Here is a 19046-nt window from a genome sequence, read left to right as displayed (position 1 = left end):
AATATAACTCCCCCTACTATCACTAGGGAACAGGTATTTAATGCTCTCTCTAAAACTAGGAACACTGCATCAGTGGGCCCAGACAATATCCCATGATGCCTTATAAATAACATGACCTATCAGGACTTCTGCAATTACTATTTAACTGTAGCCTCCAAACAGGCTTTGTGCCTCATGAATGGAGAAAGGCAACAGTCATCCCTCTGCACAAAGGTGGGCCATCTACAGATCCTGGAAACTACAGACCCATAAGTCTCACTAGCCTTATATGTAAGCCATGGAAAGAATTATCATGGAGATGATCAACACAGATATAGTAATATATAGTAAACCTCCAGACACTGGACCCAACCCAGTTTGCTTTCATCAAGGGCAGCTCATGCCTACTGAACCTGGTGGACTTCTTTGAGAAAGTCACTAAAGCAATGGATGAGGGCAAAATTGTTCACACTGCTTACCTTGACCTGGCCAAGACATTTAACACAATACCCCACTCAAGCATTGCTGACAAATTCAGGAAGTTAGGTACAAACCCCTATGTCACCCGGTGGATAGCCAACTGGCTCACAGACAGGACCCAGGAAGTTAGAACTAGGGAGTGCGCCCCTACGAAGAGGCCAGTCACAAGTGGAGTCCCTCAGGGATCAGTCCTCGGTCCACTCCTTTTTGGTATTTACTTCTCAGAAGTCAAGGCCAATGTTAGTGGTCTCTGGCTAACTAAATTTACAGATGATTGCAAATTAGGAGCTGTCATTGAATCTCACACTGACACAAATGTTCTCCAGGAGGAGCTGATACAGACAAACAACTAGTGTCAGAGTTATGGACTAAAACTAAATGTCAAGAAATGCATAATAATATTCTTTGGGAAGTCATCCATCCCTGGTAACTATCATATTGACAACATAACCCTTAGAAGTGACCCAGTAGTCAAGGACGTAGGGACACACATAGATAGTAATCTAGCCTTTGATCATCATGTGTCTACAGTGGTGAGGAAATCATTATATGTTGCGCAACTTATAAACAAAGGTATGGCATCTAAGTCCAAAGAAGTCATTGTCCCACTGTATTCGGCATTCATCAGACCTATCATTGAGTACAATGCCCCCTTGGGTATGTACCTAACCAGGCATATCCAACAACTGGAATGTCCACAGAGGTTCCTCACTAAAAGAATACAGAATGTAAGTAATATATCCTATGCAGACTGCCTCAAGGCCCTATCCTTGTATTCTGTCTCCTACAGGCTTTTGAGGGGAGATCTATGCCTGCCACACAGGGCATTGTCAGATTCCACTCTGATGGACCTCCTGCATATCCACAAAGCAAAAGTTACTAGAATTACCCATTCTAAAGACTTAAACCTTGCCTGTGATATAAATAGGACCTGCTGCAGAGATAGGTATGTATCCCAGAGACTACTCCATCTATGGAACAGGCTCCCCATCCATGTGAAGCAGAGTTCCTCCCTAATCCAATTCAAGTACAACTTGGACAATTGGATGGGAAATCGGAAATTCATCCCTGGTTTGGCATCTATGTCTCTGATGCAAAGAGGTAACCTGTAAATGGTTCATCTCCTATGCCCATGCTTACACTTATCAAGAGTATCAGAATTTGTCAGAGATTTGGGATGCATGGCTAGGCTTAAAAAGACCCTTGTGGTCATTAGCCTAGTAAACATCTATGAACTTATGAATCTATACATGCAGTCACTATTGCCTTTGAAGAATAAACAGCCTATATTATATTAAAAATGTTGTGAGCTGGTGATATTGCCATAACATTTCCTGAACTAGATCAGCTAAGTAATGATTGGCAAACAATAACAACAGATTCATAGTTATTAGGTATGCAGTTCTGGAGACCATTAAGGAGCCTAGCTCAAATTCTCCAGTTGCTCCAAAGGACTGTCTGATTAACTTACTCAATGTCGCACAGTAGGTAAACAGAGGTGAAAAGATTCGAACCTTGCACCAGAAAGCAGCTCAGTAACAATATGGAGCTTTAGTCATCTGCAACAAGTCTTAGTAACAGTTTTTAGCTAACTTCTGAAATCCTTTACACTCCAATTTTACAGAGAAGACTGCATCATAGGAATATGCAACAGCTACACAATGGATGCTGAAGATCAGGCAGCTCTGATCATCATCTTAAATAATTCAGACTGTAAGACCTGACAAATGTCAATCCCTTTGTCATTGCTGGAGGCTGTAAAGAAGATGCTGCAAAAATATATTTCTAAAATGCAACACATTTAGACTATATTACACAATCCAGGCCTACTAATGAATTAATTCATTCTTTAGTGCAATGAATAAAGCAAAACAGTTACAACAATATAAATGCTGCAGCCAGTTTTACTACTACTGCACACAGCATACTATTTTTGGTGGGTGGGCTTACATGCTTTCATTACACCTACATCCCATTTCTGACCTCCCCAATTATTCTGCATCATCAAGAATAGTTATCACATCTGACCACTCAGTACAGGTCTGACTTACTCAAATGGCTGATAATGCTGTATTGTTGCAGTATTCACCTCCAGAATCTACACAGCTGAATTATGGACAAATGTGGCCCTATGCAGGATAATGAATCAGACCCCTGCCAATCATACAGATGTCCCATTACTTGGTTATTTCTTCCCAGTTGCCATAAATACTGTTTAAACATGTCAGTGTGCATATTTTTTTCTTCTTTACTTTTACAATTATCACATAAATATGGATTTCATTTAAATTTTTATTTCAAATTTTACAGAAAAACACTGAGAGCTACTTTCTAAACAAAACAAAACACTCTCACACTGAAAACAGACTTAGCATGAGAAACTTTATTTTCCCTTGAAAGTCACATTTAGTGAAAATGCATCTGGCGATCCATTAAACTACAAGAGATGGCTAGGATTCATACTCAAGCAGCATACAGTGAAGTACTAATTAGTGTCTATGTGAAGGGTGCAGGAATTCAAAAGACAAATGTGTAACACATTTGCTAACAACAGCCTGGGGAATCCCACTAGACAAGTATTCCTTTGCAGGAGTAGCTTAGGAGTACTGTCTGGTGAAGTAACTTGGCAGAGTCACATGGAAGATGAATGCTGAGGAAAACAAACCATGTACTTCAAGAAATCAGCTCTTTAAGAGCTCATACCCTTACACTTCTGCATTAAGTGCCAGACAAGCTATTGTAGCCAAGTCACACTGCATTTTATACCTGAGTGCCTGCAAAACAACAAGCTAAATTAAAATGCATTCTTATTTAAAATATTAGTATTAAGCTGGTAGACTTCATGCTGTTCAGTTTTTCCACAGCTAAATAATAAACACACTATCAACATTTAACAGAACAAGGAAGCCAAGGATCTAATTTGAAGACCACGTCTCATATGATGATGTTCTTATTTACTGCAATAAATGTCTTTCCTTTATACCTCAAGTACAATAGTTCATAGGTAGTTATTAGGCTTGCAGTTCAGGGGGCCATTGAGGAGCTTAGCCCAAACTTCCAGTTGCTTCAAAGTACTGACTAGTTTACTGACTTTCTGAAGATCAGGGCATAAATATGAAGCAAAATCAGATACATTCTGCAACAGTGAAGACAGATGATAATAGCAGACTACTCAAAATGACATAAAACGTTAAATGAGTAAAAAGTTTCACATCAATATGTATTTGTTTTATTTTTTTATTAATCCTTCATTAACCATGTTAGTCCCACTAGGCTGGTAGCCTCTTTTCAGGATAGACTTTAAGTGGTATATATACTACTAGGGTAAATTTGGCCAGATCATCAGAGAACTTCCCCTGTTTTTTCTGAGAGGTACCACAAACGCAAGTAGAAGGGACTTGATTAGCATCTCATTTGAAGGACAATACACTCAGGCATGCAGCACTCCCTTATGCTACAATGCAGTGACAGCAACTGACACAATTGGTGTGGGAAGACAACCCACAGTCTTCTGTACCAAATGCAAGTGTGCTTACCTGTTGCACCTCTGAAACTAACAATGAACCATGAAACAATAGAACTCAATGCAGATGTACATTGTATCTCCTCCTGCTTCCCAAATATCTATGCAGACATATGTTGTGTGCATGCTGAGGTTTCAGGGAAATATTTGATGTGGTGGCTTAGACTGAGTATGTTTTTATTTTATTTTTTGAATTAATATTCTAAGTCATTTTTTATTTATGTTTTAGCTGGTCCAGCCCCCCCCCCCCAGCTCAGGCCATAGGCAGCTGCTTAGGTTGCCTGGTGCTGGATTTGGCTCTGCATATAGACAAAAAATGTTAGTAATTGTACATGAATATGAAAAACACAGACACATCACAATGAAACAAACATGTACAGAGAGAACCGGCCTTATAGTTTTATTCCACAGATACTGATAACATAAATAACAGGGGCACAGTGCTTTTGGCCACAAGGACATAGGCTTCAGTTGTAGATACTCAGCCTGCTGGTAGAATATGATTCAACCAGGAGATCCCTTCAGCCACAGATTTCTATCATTGCAAGTCTAACAAGGTTAGTGCTCCTGCCCACAGATGTCATTATCTAGCCCACCCGTCATCACCAATCTATGTACTGGAAACAAGGATTCTTGTGTACAGACATCCATATTCTCCCCTATCAAGGGTATTTCTGACTTGAAATCCTATAGAACATTGCAAAACACTAACACCAATACACTGTATACACTTTAAACTGGAAATATATTTCAATATTAAATAACTGTAGACAGCTGCAGTCATTGTGAAGAGGTTAACAGAACAGTAAACAAAGGCCAGGTGTGCTCTAGATGTGACCCACATAACCTAGATTCATTTAGTGGTTGAGGTACTGGAGAAGCCATCTGATGAGGATAGGAGTAAGTGGCTGATTTGAATCTCCCGCCCTAAATGGGGAGAGGCTCTCGTGCTACTACCTTCTGGAGAAACAGGTGCGCAGCCTGTAGTGCTAAGGACCAAAAATAAATGCTTGACATTTGCCAAGCTATGCTTATGGTGGAGCACCAAGTGCACATTTGAGGAACTGCACACATGCACTGGTGCAGTGGGTCAGGCACATCAGCCAGCAGGAGGAGAGTTTAGGCTAATAATAAGCAAAAAGAAACTTAAGTCTCCTACAAACAGTGGCTGACTGGTACTTGACATTTACCCCTCCCCCATGACCAACCTACAGAATAAGATGAGATTATTGCAAAGTATTGCTATCTGAATGGCGGTAACCCCTCCTATAGAGTTATGTTGGATACTACGTTGTAGTAGATAAGATGGAGCAAATGGGTAAGTAGAGCATCTGAGGGAAATGATAGTCAAAAAAGTCTGGGAATAAGCAAGGGCTTAAAATATCCATACCCTATTTAAAGAAAAGAGGCCACAAAAGTTAATTGGGCATGTTTGCATGCACCAATTATAGTACTAGCATTGTCATAAGTAAGACTGCAGGCCTCTCCACAGTTGTGGTGTTAAAGAGGATGTGTAGCATGCTGTAAAAGGAACCCCTTGCTACAGAAGTATCATAGTCCTTGCACTCCCTTGATGGGAATGATATTATGAGTAATAACCCCAGACAGTCAGTATAATAGCTTCTGGCCATTGATGATAATAGTTTGCTCCAGTTCCCTAAATGAAGGATCAGGGGTTCAGTGGTGGCTGGTGACTTCAAATTAAAGGAGGGCTGCAGGAGACAGCTGAGTGGGTGGGGCCAATGGGAAGGGGTGTGGCCAACTAGAAAGGGGGTGGAGCTATGATCAAAACCGCAACAACTGGAACATTAATTAAATGGGTGCCAAACAGTCATCACAAGAGTCCAATCAAGACAAAATGAAGTGTAGAAGAAAAAAATATTTCAATGCATTGGCTACATGACAACTTACTTAATATCCAGATGGAAACAGGTTGCGAGGCATGAAAAAATAAATTACTTTTTAAATACATTACTGGAATGCCAGTCAAAATCAAGTATAAAAAAACAAGCAGCACTCAACTCAAACCACTACTCCTTGCACTGCAGTTCTAATTATAATTTATATTCAGCTTTATAAAATTACCAAGTTACATGCTGAAAGTAGCAATCTCTGTGATACCCCCACTTGTAAAAATGTTTCTTATCCAAAAACGACCTGTTGCCTGACACAACTATCTACTTGTTTCATGGGGAAGACATGATCAAAGTAAAAAATGAACAGTAAACAAGAAACAAGCTCAAGATAAATTGCTTAAAGGATTCCTGCACAAGTTATGGATCACACATGATAGATTGGCATTCTGTTTAGTTTACGGGTAAGCCTGCAAAGATGACTGCAAGTCTCCAACAAAAGATGACTGCAAGTCTCCAACAAATGTAATGAGCTTCTGAAAATACTGTAATCCTGTCCTTTTATTACAAATACTGTCATGTGCATTTCAATACCCAAGGCTTATACATTATCTAGTTATGCAAATATTCTCGACATGGCAACAACGAAAAGGCTTTCAATGCTGGTAATTCTTTAACAGTATGCTTATTAAAGCTTACTTGCATCTTACAATCTTCAACAAGCTTACCTGATGGTCATTAAATCATTGCTACTTAAACAGAGCAACAGGGCACTGTGACAGCATGCATTTCCTGAAAAATAAGAAGCATAAATCAACAGTATAAAAATATGACAGAAAACCAGAACATTCTGCAAAATCAAGGACAGATGAAAAGCTACGGTCGTACTTGTGGTCTACCTTGGATGGGGGAATACTTTGCACACTTACACTGCATAACTGCTCCTTGCCTTCCTTGGACACATCCAGAGCCACTACAATGGGTTGTGGGGTGCAACAAGTATGTCACAATTTGAAATGTCTCTGGCTGACAGTGATGGCTCTGACACTCATACCTCTCAACTTCAGAGCAAGAAATCTGGACAAAGCCATACATAGAACTAGAAGTGGGACACAGGCACGCACTCGAGGCCCTCGTCAGTATGGAGAACATCGATGTCTGTGCTGTGACTGAAACCTGGTTCAAGGCTCCTGAGAGCACCCCAGCACTATCAGGTTTTACCTCATATCATGCGTTCCGGCCCCAAAATCCGGACAACACCAAGAAAGGAGGGGGGGGGGTCCATATTCATCAAGGACACCCACACCTCAAGGTTGGTGGCAACGCACGATGCATCGGAGACCATCCAGGTGCAATTAACCATAGGCAAGACTGCTCTGCAATTTGTAGCATGTTACAGGCCACCCTCTCAAACTCAGGAACCTCACATAGCTTTACTGAAAACACTGGAGGGGATAAATGTATCTCCAAACGCCATCATACTAGGTGACTTCAACTTCCCTAATATAGACTGGGATCACTACTCAAGCCCAAACACTCTAGCCCAAAGGTTCCTGGAGTTCATAAACTCAAATGCCATGGAACAACTAGTCACCATCCCCACAAGAGGTGAAAACATACTTGATCTCATCATCACGAACATGGGATCACAATGTTCAATACCAGAAGTATACCCCTCACTGGTGAGATCAGATCATAAACTAATCTCACTGGAGGTCCTCATCCCGCCCCCACCTGAGATAAAAAAGACCACAGTGAAGAACTTCTCAAAAGCCGACTTCACACTTCTAAAGACTAGTGTGGTCTCCTTTAAGGCCCCCGAGCCGGCAGAAAACATTACTCAAGCTGCTGAATCACTTACAAATGCCTTCTACCAGCACCTACAGGACTGCATGGATCAGGCAATCCCAAACAAAACAAAGACTCTTTGTACCAAAGGCAAGCGTCCAGTCTGGTGGACCCCAGCCATAAACAAGCTCTACAACAAAAGGAGGAAGCTACTACAAGATAGAGCAAAATCCTTAAAAGGCAAGACACCTTTGATCATTATAAGTAAAAAACTAAGAGCTGTCATAAAATCATCCAAGCAAATTTTGAGAGAAAAATCGCTAAGGACTCAAAAGACAATCATAAGGCCTTCTTTAGCTATGTTAGAAACCTGGGAGGAAACTCCCAGATATGCTCAGAATTAGTTCAAAATGATGTGAAAATTACTGAACCTACAGACATTGCCAACATACTGGCTGACAGGTTCAGTGCAAACTCCCAAAAGGAGAGATATCTATACCAGAGGATTGTAGCCCCCCAAACATCTCTAACGCCCAGGTGAGAACTGCTCTCTCCAAGGCGAAAAACACAGCATCCATGGGACCGGATGGTGTCCCCGGTTGTGTGCTCCATGAACTCAATGAGGAATTAAACCCACAGTTAGGACAGCTGTTTAATCTTAGCCTCACCTCAGGATACGTGCAAGGAGTGGCGCACGGCAACTGTGGTCCCACTTCACAAAGGCGGTGCCTCCACCGACCCTGGAAATTACCGTCCCATCAGCTTGACGAGCCTGATCTGCAAAGCTATGGAGAGGATCATAATGGAACTCATAAATAAAGACATAGGGAACTTGCAGACTTTGGATCCAACCCAGTTTGGCTTTGTCAAAGGCAGATCATGCCTTTTAAACTTGGTTGACTTTTTCGAAACAGTCACTAAGGCCATTGATGAGGGAAAGGCAGTCCATACAGCCTACCTCGACCTGGCAAAGGCTTTCGACACAATACCCCACTCAGGTATCATTGAAAAACTTATCAGCTTAAATGTAAACCCATACATCACAAGATGGGTTGCAAACTGGCTAAGTGACAGAACCCACAGGGTCAGAGTTGCTGGCGCCATGTCAGATTCAAAGCCTGTCACAAGTGGTGTCCCACAGGGCTCAGTCCTGGGCCCACTCTTGTTCGGCATCTACTTTTCTGAAGTACAAGCAAACACAGGAGGGTTATGGCTGACAAAGTTTGCAGATGACTGCAAACTGGGCGCCATAGTCGAGAACACATCTGACACAGATATCCTTCAGAAGGGTCTCACAGAAATGGATAACTGGTGCCAGAGCCATGGCCTAAAGTTAAACGCCAAGAAATGCATAGTCATACCCTTCGGGAAAAACAAGGTTACCCCTAGCTACCATATAGGTGGCAATCCACTGAGCACAGAAGAGGTTATCAGGGATCTGGGGACCCAGGTTGACAGTAACCTTTCGTTTGACACTCACATTGCTAAAGTAGTTAGGAAGACCTTCTACATTGCCCACCTGATCATGAAGGGATTCACAGCTAGATCAAGGGAGGTCATCGTCCCCCTGTACTCATCACTCATCAGACCAATGATTGAGTACAATGCCCCATTCGGAATGTATCTGACCCGACACCTGCAGCAGCTGGAAAGGCCCCAAAAGTTCCTCACCAACACCAAAAGGATAAAGGGTCTCAAAAATAGGTCTTATGCTGCCCGACTGAAAGAACTCCAGCTCTATTCAGTCGCTTACCGCTTGCTCAGAGGCGACCTGTGCCTGACATACAAGGCCATGTCAAACCCAGATTTGATGAACATGCTTCACCTCAAAAAATCTAGATCCCTCAGAACTACAAGGGCAGGAGACTTAAACCTTGACACGATTATTAATAGGACGTGCTGGAGGGACAGATTCATCACCCAGAGACTCCCTATGCTGTGGAACAAAATCCCGGTACATGTGAGGCAGAGCACCTCGCTGGCCTTGTTCAAGAGAAATCTTGACCAATGGATGGGAGAGCGCAGATATACCCCAGGGATTACCTCAGTGTCACTGCTTGACAGAGGCACAGCAAAATAATGGGCATAGTTTCCTTCAAACTAAAGGGGTGGCGAAAGCCACAAAACTCTGGGCTAGGCTTATAAATGCCCTTGGGCAGATAGCCTAGTATGAACCTATGAACCTATGAGGCCCAAAAATAAGGACAATTTTTAAATATTGCTATTATTAACTTAGATAATAGAACAGTAGTAGGTCTTGCATTAGTACAATTTTTCTGAAGGGTATGAAATCTGAAACTCAAATGTCTGTCATTATTTTCTAACTTCAATCTTTAATGACTTATCACTAATTTGCCAGAAAACCACAATTTTACAGACCAAAATGTGATGCAAAAATATAAAGTTGCCACACAATACAGCTGGGAACCTGTCAAAAAAGGGACACCTTTTTAATATTAACACTGTTAACTTGAGCAGCTAACAAAATAACAGCATCTGCATGCATTTCTGAAATAAAAGTAATCTATAACTCTGATCATTACAGTTATATATAATTGTAAACCCTCCACGTTTTCTTCCAAAATTGTCATTTTGAGGAGGGATTATAAGGGGAGAGCAACATTTTGAGCCAAAATTGGGGACAATGGAGAGGTTTGGATATTCCTAATTCTACAAAGCGATTTGCACATACCTCTCAACCTCTTAATGCAGGAAATCTGGACAAGGCCAAATATATTGGGGGAACATACAAACACTACTAAAAATTGCTCTTGTATAAACTTAAGACAGTTGATAGAATAACAGGTCTTGCATTAGCATGCATTTTTCTGAAGGTTATGACGTCTGAAACTCATAGTGACTTCATTCCTAAATGATTTGCTAGAAAACCACAAATTTTATGAGGAACAAACGAAAAATGAGAAGCAAATATCTATTCATTCTGCAAACATATGGACAACTGAGAGGTATAGTTCAACCGGGGCTGTCTGAGTTTTCCACCCCCCCCCTCACAAAATCATGGTCGAATGGAGCCTCCCCCCTGCAGCCATTCCAATGTCCCATTCCTTGGTTATTTTGCCCCATTTACCATAAACACTGTAATGTGCATACTGCTTTACTTCTGCAATGATTTAGATTTCATTTGAAAGTTTTATTTTGCATTTTACAGCACAAACCCTAATAGATATCTGTTAAACAAAGCAATGCAATCCCACAATGAAAATAGACTTAGCATTAAAACTTCTCTGCCCTTGAATCTCATGTGCATTGAAATCCACATTCAAAGAAAATACATTTTGCCAGTGGCAGATAAAGATTAACTCTGGGCTGTTTTCAAAATCATAGGCCCCTTGAACATGAAACATACTCATGCTATTTGATACACCTTCCTGACTGTATTACATTATATTCCTTGTACAATACAGTACAGTTGTTAGAGGGCATTTTAAATGTATTGTTTTGAACATTTTTCCAGTAAACAATGAAACGAAATGCATACACCAATGACAAAACTGCCCAATTCAGAACATTTCCATCATAAAGTCTACTCAACCTTCTATAGTGCACCAGTATCAGTAAATATGCACAATCTCTGAAGTAATAAAATCCACATTAAAGAAATCTGTAACTAATAAAGAGGTTGCTGCTAGCAAACAACTTTATATGTCATTGTTTCATCTACAAATAAAGTGCCTGTTGCCCTTGAAGAATAAATTGCCTATGTTGCATGCATTAAAAAATGATAAGCTAGTAATACCGCAATAGGGAATGGATAGCAAACTGATAACAGGTTTATAGTTAATAGGTATCTATGCCAAAAAGGACTGCAGCATCCATCCCATTTACAACACAATACAGTATCAGCAATGCATCTACCTACTTTGGGAGTAGAACCCACAGCCTTCTGCATCAAATGCAAGTACACTACCTGTTGTGCTATTAACAATGCAAGCAGACTTAGCATAAGCAGCACTAAACTTTTATTCCCCTGCAGCTCTCAGCTCCTTGTAAAATCTACTCGACACTCAGCTGTATCTCTGAACTTTGCAGCACAAGAAATCTGGAAAAGGCCAAAATGTATTTGGGGGGGGGGGACAAAAGGTAAAAAACCAGGGACACATTTTAAACATTGCTTGTATAATGTTGGAAAGTTGCTAGAATAAAATGCTTTGTTACCACCATACATTTCACTGCCACATCTTGAACCCAGGGGACCCTGTGCAAAACAGTCAGAGCAACATACCACTATGCCAAATCAGCTGTTTTTTGAAAGAGGAAGACGGAAACTTAAATGGCTGCCATTTAGTGAATTCAGTTCTCACCATAGCACAGCTGTCAACCTCTTAGCACAAAACACATGAACAAAGCCAATAATGGGTGAATACAGCCCCCAAACATTCAGTGAATTCAGTTCTCACCATAGCTCTCAACCTATTAGCAAAAAGCACCCGGTCAAAGCCAGTAATGGGGGAATATAGCCCCCAAACATATTCAGTGAATTCAGTTCTTACCATAGCTCTCAACCTTAGCACAAAACCTGGATGAAACCAATAATGGGGGAATACAGTCCCAAAAATAGGGACAAATTTCAAATATCCATCTTATACAATTAGAAAATTGCTAGAATAAATGCTTTTGTGTTACCATGCACTTTCTGAAGAATATGAAGTCTGATATTCAAATGTGTGTCATTTTTAACATTTGTTAACCAGGAAAGTCTGACTTGGAACAAAAGCTAATTTTTAGCAGAGGCCCAGGGAGAAACAATCCAAACAGACACATGTCTTTGTAAGATGGGAGGAAACTACGGGAAACAAAAACAGGGAGGGCACACAAACTCCACACAGAAGGTAAGATACCCCAGCCAAGAATCAAACCAGAGAACATGCAGCTGTCAGGCAACAATGCTACTACGGCACCAATACACTACTGGCTTTGCAAGGACACAAAAATACAGAAACCACAGATTTTATGAGGAACAGAACAAGTATGAGGGAAAAATCTGCAACATTTTTACAAATGGTGGTGGGTAGGGAATTCAGGCTCTTACCACCTGGTCCTAAGGTGCAGGGTTCAAGCCTTATTCTCTACCCACCACCATATAGCATCTGGGGCATTACACACACACACACACACACACACACACACACACACACACACACACACACACACACACACACACTGGATAGATGCATATCTCTTCATTGCAGCATTAAATCCACAGCTGTTGGAGCACTACATCCTTCCCTACATCTGTTGGAGCATTAAATCCACCACAGCCTGTGAGATGTTCTTCCCTCGATGAGACTCCCAGCCTGCCGATGTTGCAGTCCGAGTCCGATCCCTTTCCAGTGACAGTCTATGCAGTTACAACTGCATATACTTCTGGGATCTCTGCTCTTGAATGTTTCCTAATCTGGACTGCTGCTGAGACGGTCTGCGCATGCTCCAGACTGTCTCAGCAGCAGTCCGGATATTGGAAATGCTGCTAGTGCACATGTCCGCTATTTGCGATGTTTTTTTTTATTTTTTTTCTTCTTTTCTATTTTATTTTATTTTATTTCCGTTTTACATCGGGGGGGGGGGCTGCAGTCCGGCAGTCCAATAGCATGGGCCGCCCCTGCAGGGGTTATGAAACAAGAATAATCCTTTAGGTCCTTTTTTGACTTCTCCTCATGGATATGAATCTATTCCAAGGCAAAATGGACATGACACAGCTTAGCGTGAGTAGTATGCTTTATAAGTGAAGTAAATGTGCCTGTTGTGAGTATGAATGTCGATTTACTCTGTTGACTTCTTGTCATTAATAGAGCATAGAAGGGTCTGAGTTATCTCTTTTTGCTACATCCAATACTTTATGTCCTCTATGGTAAAAGATGATGTAGTTGCATTTTAGAGGGTCTTGTTTCCTGCTGATGTCAGTCTTAAAAGGTTCAGCTAGCTCTACAATTGACATAAGTTAAAACTGACTTAGTGTGGCACTCTAAACACAAATTAGTAAACCAACACTTGACAATTTGTAGTACGACCTTAGACACACACCTAGGGCAAATGTCTATTCTGACTCTAAAGATGTGAGCACTTTGGTTTGTCTAACTATTTAAAGTAACCGAATATCAATAAAAATCAGTGCACCAAAGGGAATAAATTATTTTGCAAACAAGCAAGCAAATAAATAAATAAATAGTTTAACAATGCATTTCTTAATAAATGAATCAATAAGAATAAACAAAAGACCAGCCATAATATATTCTAAATGATACTGAAGGCTGCATTTTGCTTGTAGGTATTGCAGTTGCTTGAAACATGTTAGAGACTAAAACATATTTCTCTAAAGATCTAACTATGTCTTCCAGTTCAATGCTGAAAATGTCTTTTGGACCAATCCACCTCCCCATTCATTGAAATCCATCAGTCAATCAATAAATACTTAAAAAAATGGGTCCATTCATTTAGTAAGTTATGGAAGCAGTTTGTATTATGCAATAGTTAACTCAGCAAAGTATGTATATTTATGTTTGCGTGCGTGTGTGTGTGTGTGTGTGTGTGTGGGGGGGGGGTAGGTTCATCCTAACAACATAACCCCTGGATTTAATTATTTACATTCCAAGATCTTGCTGTTTTGGAGAAAATACAAAATACATTTTTGTTTTATATTTGTGTTTTGCTCTTTTTTTCTATGATAGCTAGGGTTCAAGTAATATTCCTGGGAAAACTGGCAGATTTCTATTAAGTGGTCTGTATTTACTATCAGAATCAATGTCTCTTTAAAGAAACAAATTTTTAACTCATTTATGTTATACTAAGAAACCATTTTTTAACTCGTTCATGTTATACTAATACATGAAGTTTATGTATTTCTAAAAACTTCTCCTGCATCTTTCTTTAGACCTGATTTTTAGATAACAAAATAATTTCTTCCAGCTGTGTTGATAATGCATACAAATATGTACTATCACTAAATGAATGTAAATTAAGCATGCATAGCTCTAATCCAAACTTAATTGCTATATGTACAGTGAAAGAAAGTCTTTGAAATATTTTCTCTTGATGTTTGAAGAATTAAGTATTTTTACATCTGTTCAGCAGAAGAGCTACATTAATACTAGGACACAGTCTGCTGTGATTTATTCCTGCATACTGCTTTAAGCTTGAATGCAATTATCTGAGAGCCCTGATATATTTGTTCTTACATTATACAAAGCTACATTCATCAATATTTAACCAGTAACATGCAGTATTCCACAAAAATGCAATTTCATGTTTATAAACATCTATATCATAGTTACAGTGCTGTTTACCATGGTGCTGGATTCCTGAGTATCCTTCTAAAATCATTTGTTACCTTCCACTCCTAATTGCTTTTGCAGGTTTTATAGTAATTACTCTGACACCAATATTGGCCTTTTCTGAAAAAAAAATAAAGAAATAATGTCCAGAGAAAGAATTTAGATAAATTATAGGAAAAGTTGTTTGTTGACAAGTCATATCCACAGATGTTTTTGAATAGTATATCCCAGCCAGAGGAAGTAGATTTGGATTCAAAATAATGGACTACCTTTGGGTATGTGTTCCTGTCTCCCAGATGCAAAGTCATTTTCCTGCTGTAAAGCTATATTACAAATGAGCTGTAGTATATAACATTTATGAAAGATTTTAATTTATTTTAGTTTTGTTTTATTTACTAGTAATGGTTAGCTGAATAATTACTTTAATGTAGAGTTATATACTCCAGGGAAGAGAAAAAAAACAGCATATGCTTATTTTCACAGTTATCATGCTATAAGCAGAATTTGCTGTCAGTAATTTTACTAGCTGCAGGATTTGCTGTCAGCAGTTTTACTAGCTGTCTCCCTTAATTGCTAAATATTATCATGTTGGCACAACAAACCACTCATTTTAGATTAATAGTATATACATAAAATAATGAAACATGTTCAAATTAAGGAAACATAAATATCATAAAAGTAAAGGTTTTCATAACAAAACTATGTTGTCTGTTCTGCAAAGAGAGATAAAAACAGGTGGAATGCATAGCTTTTATATCACATTTATAAAACATGAGCCAGGGACAGCAGGTGTAAAGGCTGACATAATAACCTCCCAGGACCTAGTTTTCTAGTTCAGTTTCTGACTGGGTTGCCTTCTTTGAATATTCTGTCTGTGTCCACATAGGTTTTCACTGGGATCTCTGAATTCCTACCACATCCCAAAGAAATGCATGCAGATGAATTGTGATCCTCCAAATTGTCCAGAGGTGGTGTGTGTGTGTGTGTGTGTGTGTGTGTGTGTGTGTGTGTGTGTGTGTGTGTGTGTCTTGTGATAGATACACTGATGCCACAAACAACATTAGGTCTTTCACTTGTTCCCTAAGAGTGCTGGGACTGGCTCTGTCTCCCTGAATAGCACAGACTTTACAGAATAAATTACCTTTTTCCACCCAGCTGTTATCCTGAAACTTTTTTCTTGAAAATGTTGTTTTTCAAACTCTTATCTTTGTGTAATTAGTTCTGATTTGAATCTGAATAAGGTATTTCATATTAACAAGCTGATTTTCTTCAGAAGATTCAGTCAGTACATTAATTATATTTTGGAAACTGCCCATAAAATGCTGTTTAAGCATCTGGCATCGGGCAGGAGATATCACAGCATCTACTGCAGGACTACAAGATTCAGTATCAGTTTCTACCCTACAGTGATTAGACTTCTGAACACGGGCACTAGTCCCGGGGGGTCTGGACACATAAGTCAATGTTTATTTATTTGTGCAATATATATTTACATATATTCCAAGTAAGTGCAATATTTATTTATTATATTCATAGTCTGTATTATTTAACTCATTCAAGTGCAATATTAGACAAATAATTTAGGCATTTCAATCTGTAGTGTGTTTTGTATTACTTTAAACGGAGTAGTTAATTTAATTCAGGGAGGTTATTCTTTTTGTATATGAGTGTTGTAAATGCCTCTGCTCTTTCTTGTGTCTACTGGGTGTAGTATTTTATTTGTTAGTTATGTTTATTCCTCTACTTGTATGTGTTGTTTCACTTTCCTTTGTAATCTCAAGAATTGAAATGATGCATGAAATTTCATTTACATTATGTGTGTAGTTCTAAATGACAATAAAATGTACTTTGATTTTGATAAAATTGTTTACACATAAAAATCAACCTTTTGGGTGCTTCTTATTTGCTTTTGAAGTGGGGATGTTTTGCTGTTCTATGACAGTTGTGTGAAACCCCCCAGAATACACACAGTGGTTCTTCTTCATGTTTGTCTTCCATACTGAAGAGTCTACCGTACTGTCCAAGGAGATATACCTGCCCATCTAGTCTGTCATTTATGTGGTGGTTTAAAAAGTAAAGACCATTCAAAATCAGTTACATAGATGTTCACCAGAAAGTAAAATGATTCAGTATGAAATATGTTAGTCCAAAGTAAATTCAAGTTTTTTGGGAAAATGTATATTTTTGTAGGCAGTTATCACTCTGGAAACTATACATAGAAAACTGTACGTTTTTCCTATTTACTCACATTTAACTGAACTGCCATTTTCTGTTTCAGTATGGTCACCATAAGCCTATCATTAGGTTATATTTTGCATAGTATTCCTTTGAGAAAAAAGTGCAAAATACATGTGGAAATTTAACTAATGAATTCTATTATATGTGCAGCTCACGTCTGTGATATCCTAAAATAAATTTACTTTATGACATTTATAAATCGTCTGCCAATACTTTCTGTCTTTTTGAAAATCTGTGCTTATACTGAATCAAAATGTTAATGTTATTTAATAAACTTTAATCTCTTTTCTGCATCTATGACTAGCTGATTGGCTTCTGACTGCAGATGTATTATTTATAAGGTGATGACAGCATTTCCATCATAATGTGTGCATGGTTACTACTTTTTCCTTTTGAAGAGAAAAACCCCAAATATTGTGAATGTGATTTTCAAGGTGCTATGTGTATTGTGTTATTCTTAGGCATTCTAGGGTTCTTACTGCTGACTTTTAATTTGAAATCCATCTTGGCTTATGTCTGCAGCCATAATTATTTCTTTTTCTTTATATATTTATTCCAACAATTCATGCTTGTACTTCTTTACTTCATTCTGATCACTGACATATCTTTCCTACAAAATATTCTCTTAGCAGCCATAGATTTTCTTATTTTCAGTTTAGAAATGCCAAGTTGTAAATCATAGAAAAGTACAAATCTCAGTCAAGACCTATAGTTCTGGGGGAGCTACTGCAAGCCATATGCATGGGATTTTCCCCAGGATTCAGCAAGCTCTGCACGGAGTGCAGGAATAGTGCAAGAGCTGCTGCAGGCAATATGGCCAATGTGCGATCCAGGAATGAGCTCCCGGGATGTGCACGAGCGCTCCTGCACTATTCCTGCATGGACACAGCTCCTGTATGCTAATTACCTTATTTGCTGGTGAAAACCATGCAAATGAGGTGAATTAGCGATCCAGGAAGCAGGCGTCCGTGCAGGAATAGTGTAGACTGCAGAAATGTATTGAGCCAGTAGCTGAATACATTTCTGCAAACTACAAAATGGAGGCATGACAGCTCATAAAAAAACATGCATTATAAGGGTCAGGCATGCCAATGGCCAAATATATGGCCATAGATGTGAAAACCAGTTTCAAAATTATAAAAAATAACTTTTTTTGGCCAATTTTGGCCGTTTAAGTGTAGGGCAGTGGTGCTCAAACGGGATTGGCCCACAAATAATAAAAAAAGCAGGAAATAAGCTTTTAAACCAACGTCATCATTTTGCCATAATAGTCAATGGCATGCATAACATAACAAGACCATGAAATAGTGGTTGCTAAGGGGAAGGCTGAGTGTCTATTTTGCAACCATGCATTAGCAGTCAGTTCTATGCAAATGAGGGGAATGATACTGAATCACAGATATCCCCTCAATGCTAGCTTGCACCCAACCGTGTAGGTGCAATAACATCATGGTGTAAGCCTAAGAGCTAGATGACCTCATGAGGGTGAGTGTTATGACTGCTGTAAGCTTATTGGAGCACAGTAGCCCATGTTTGCCCTTAGCTAAGCACAGCTAAAGAAGGGAGTATGTCTGAAGCTGCCTAGTAGTATTTACATTGCCTAAACAGATGTGCACGCCGCACACTGGGTTTTAAACAAACAAAAAAAAAAACAGGAAATAGTAACTCTGTTCACATTTGAGCACTGTGTTTGCATGGCGCACCTCTGGGCTTAAACAGGAAGGCAATGGGAAGGGAAAACAGCAGTAGGAAGGTAATAAGGAGAACTAGCATAGCTGGCAGGTGAAATATATCAGAATCAGCCAATTACACAGGCAGCAAACCAGCCCAGCACAGCACACTACTATAAACTATGCAAACACCTTTCACTCTGGCTTTTACCACAAACTCTACACC

Source organism: Protopterus annectens, chromosome 7.part0, assembly GCF_019279795.1.
Source record: "Protopterus annectens isolate FY-2018-M chromosome 7.part0, PAN1.0, whole genome shotgun sequence".
NCBI classification, from domain to species: Eukaryota; Metazoa; Chordata; order Ceratodontiformes; family Protopteridae; genus Protopterus; species Protopterus annectens.
This window is presented reverse-complemented; position numbering follows the sequence as displayed.